The 3,428-nt window shown below is 44.5% G+C and overlaps 1 protein-coding gene across 1 annotated transcript in view; it reads left to right on the top strand.

Annotated features, from left to right (window-relative positions):
• The first annotated feature begins 655 nt into the window (after nucleotides 1–655).
• LAPTM4A (lysosomal protein transmembrane 4 alpha) overlaps nucleotides 656–3,428 on the top strand; it is a 43,362-nt gene continuing 40,589 nt past the window's right edge. The window contains exon 1 of the mRNA XM_006030632.3: nucleotides 656–714. The gene's annotated coding sequence lies outside the window, so the exon portion shown is untranslated. The remainder of the gene's footprint in view (nucleotides 715–3,428) is intronic.

Below are 3,428 nucleotides of genomic sequence, written 5' to 3'. Positions count from 1 at the left end.
TTGATTGACAGACAACGCGGGTAAAGAAAGACAGCTGTTTATTTGCTCGAGCAAAGACCATAAAGCCAGCAAAAGGCAAAATGCGCCCCCCCCCCTAAGGGTGCGGTGCTCTTTTATATTTATTATAACAAGGCAAGACTTTATGGTTAACAAAAAAAGCAATACTTGGGCGGTGCTTTTCAAATCTTTGTAACAGCATATTTCTATTAAGCTGAACTAGCACTTTTTTAAAAGCTAAAAGTTAAGTAACAGTAACATTATAATATGTTAGCAAAACCTTACACAGTAGTAGATACTTCTCAAGGACACAACCAGTGCACCCAGAACAATGGTTTCCCTGTCTTATCTTACTTCTTGTTGTAGCTGATTTTTCAGCACACAGACACAGAGATACTTGCTGCTTTTAACTCAGAAAATGCTTAATACAGTTAAAATGATTACTTGACACAAGCAAAGGCTTAGCTATCAATCTGCCTTGTGGTCAGCTGCATTGCTAGGCCACAGGTCATGCCTTGTATTCAGCTGTAAAGCTAATACTTCTTAATAATCTAAATTATTGTTAACCTAACAGTATGCTATCAGAAAACTATTCTATTTCAGGGTAATAACAAACCTGCGCACTACATAGGGTGGGAGTATCCAGAAGAAACTCTAAAAGGACTCCGGAAGTGGAAAAGCAGGAGACCACATGCTGGAGGGAGATTTTTCCGACGGGTAAGGGGCTGTTCGCCTGCCCACATTTCTTTATATGGGTACCAGATGGACTACTTGGGATTCCTAGTAGCTGACCTGGGAGATTCAGTGCCTAGCTCCTGGCTGTGATGTAAACAGTGGGAACCAGTGATGGAGGCCTGTGGTGGGGGTGCAGGGGCAGAAGAGCCCCCATTATAGGCCCTGTGGGGCCTCGCCAGAGGCTCTAGCATGTTATTTTGGACTGAGAGAGATTGCCCTGGTGACAGAGCCTCTTTCCTTCTCTGGGATACTATCAAGTCATGGCAGATGAGTATCCTGAGAAAGTAGAGTACTCTCTAGTGGGGTAAACCGTGTGGGTCAAGCCATAGAAAAAGGGCTTGACCACAAGTAGCATGGCATGGTAGAGAGAAATCTTACTTGGCCTCTCCCGCTTGAGCCTCATTTCCAATTTGCTCTTGTGGAGGGGTCAAAAATGTCACAGATGACAATGTAATACTGACTCACTACTCTGCAGTGCTGATGAGGGGAAAGATGAATGGGAGATTTTGGTTCCTCATTGTCCATTAGAACATTTCCAAAGAACTTGATCTTTCATTTTTTTGCATACTGGAGACTGCCATTAGGTTGACGTGCACAAGCAAATGCATATCATAAAGTCAAGTTATGACACTGCATAAACAGTCCAAAATATTTAGGGGAAGGTAAAATTAAAAAGGGCATGGAAACATGGAAAAAATAAACCCCATACACCTGTGTGTGGAGAATAAACACAGTAAAATATTACAAGAAGCACTAATCCATTATACATGGAGATTAGCAGATTGCTTGCTGAAGGAGCTGCTCAGCACCTCTTGCAGATGCGTCCTATCAGCTCTTTCAGTTCCTCAGAAATAATCATCCAGGCAAGCTAGAGCTCTCTTTCTTTTGTGAGCGTTTTGCTCTTTGCACTATTCTGTATTTCATGTAAAAATCAATAATTATGGACCCAGTTCAAGACATTTATTGTCTTGTTGACTAATTAGCTGTGCAGTAAACATCTTGCTGCACATGTGCCCCTACTAAGTTGGAGTAAACTAATTTACTCTGCAGCAGGATAGTACTTGTACTTACAAGTCACAGGGTTCTACAGATACACAAAGCTCCCAGATCAGAAGCAATAATTTTTATTAGACCAACTAAACAGTATCAAAAAAAGTCCTTTCTTTGCAAGCTTTTGAGACACAAGCCCTTCTTCAGGCTGGGGAGAAATCAAAGATTGTAAAAGTCCTCTTAGGTAGAAAATACACTTCCAGCTTCTATCTCCCCTGTGCAAAATGAAGTTTATTTCCCTGGGTCTGAGAGTTCTTCTGTGAGTGTTGCTCTGTGCATGTGCCCAAAAGCTTGCAAAGAGAAGAATTTTTTTTTTTGCTACTATTTAGTTGGTCTAATAAAATATGTTGCCTCTAATCCAAGAGCTTTGTGTATCTCTTTTTTTTTTTTTCTCAGACCAACACGGCTATAAAATTGATCCCTGAAACAGGGTTCTACATGCATTTACTACAAATACTAGCTTGCTACGGGGTAAAAATTCCACAGCAGTGCACATGTAGATGCTAGAGGGCTGGATGGGTGCTCCAGTGCAGGGGTGCCTGCCAGCTAGCCCCTCATGCCCCAGCCAGCCCCTCCACAGCATGTTGAATCAGGGGAGCAGCCCTGACCTGGCAGGCTGACCCCCTGGGTTCCCTGCCAACTTTGGCTGCTTCACCTCAGCTCAACATGCTGTGCTCCTGGGCACATGTGCAGACACGTGCCTGGCTTGAATAAACTCCATAACAGTAAACCCCGGAGTTTATTCAAGCATATTCATAGGCATATGTAGACACGCCCATGGAAATCAGGAGGAGCCTTTTTACTGACTTCAGTGGGTGTTCATCTGGACTGACTTCATCTGGTCGCCTTTGAGGCGTATGAGGAGTGAAACCTTCATCCTGTTGGAAGTGGAACTCCCGTTTGACATTGCTGAAAGCCATTTGCCAAGGAAACATAACACATTTCTGGACAGTATAGGGACAGCCACTGATCAGCGGATACTGATGGTAGTTGAAGTATTTAGAGCCATGTTGTGGTGTGCGAACCAACTTTGTCTTGGCTTTTTTCCAGGCGCATACAAGCAGGTGCAGGGAGGCATTGCACTTGCCCCTGTGTAGATGTGCAGTTCTCCTATGCTAGTGGAGAGCTAGTACTTGCTGGGAGGAGCACTGTATTTCATGCTACAGAACTGCCCAGTTCTCCCCTTCATTTGAATGGGCAGCAGCTTTTTACCTCCCCAGACAAATTTCTCATTCTTTGGGAGAGGGGTGGGGGGCAGATGTAGCTCTCCTTTCTTCCATTGGGAAGTTTTAACCTGTACCAGGATGTTTGTCTCATTGTAATTCTACTTTTTTCTGACCATATAAGACAGTCTTCTTGACAGGACTCATGGCCTGAGCAGTAAGATGTCTGTGTAGATGACTGCATCTAACAGATGTCATTGCCCTTGGTGTAAAGCTCCTCCTTCATGAATAGCCCAGTGATAAGAGTCTAAGCCCTCACCACAGAAAACCTTGCTTTTAGTGCCCCCTCAGCCTCAGGAAGACTCTTCCCAGTGGGGGTTGGGCCAGGCTGTGTTTGGGGTATGCGGTGGTGGCACTGGGAAGCAGCTACAGTAGGCAGGGGTGCTGCAGCAACCCCAAAATTCACCGTAGCACCTCCCCCCC

The sequence above is a fragment of the Alligator sinensis genome, unplaced genomic scaffold (assembly GCF_000455745.1).
Source record: "Alligator sinensis unplaced genomic scaffold, ASM45574v1 scaffold200_1, whole genome shotgun sequence".
NCBI classification, from domain to species: domain Eukaryota; kingdom Metazoa; phylum Chordata; order Crocodylia; family Alligatoridae; genus Alligator; species Alligator sinensis.
The sequence above is the reverse complement of the archived record's forward strand: the minus strand, read 5'-3'. Positions and strand labels throughout refer to the sequence as shown.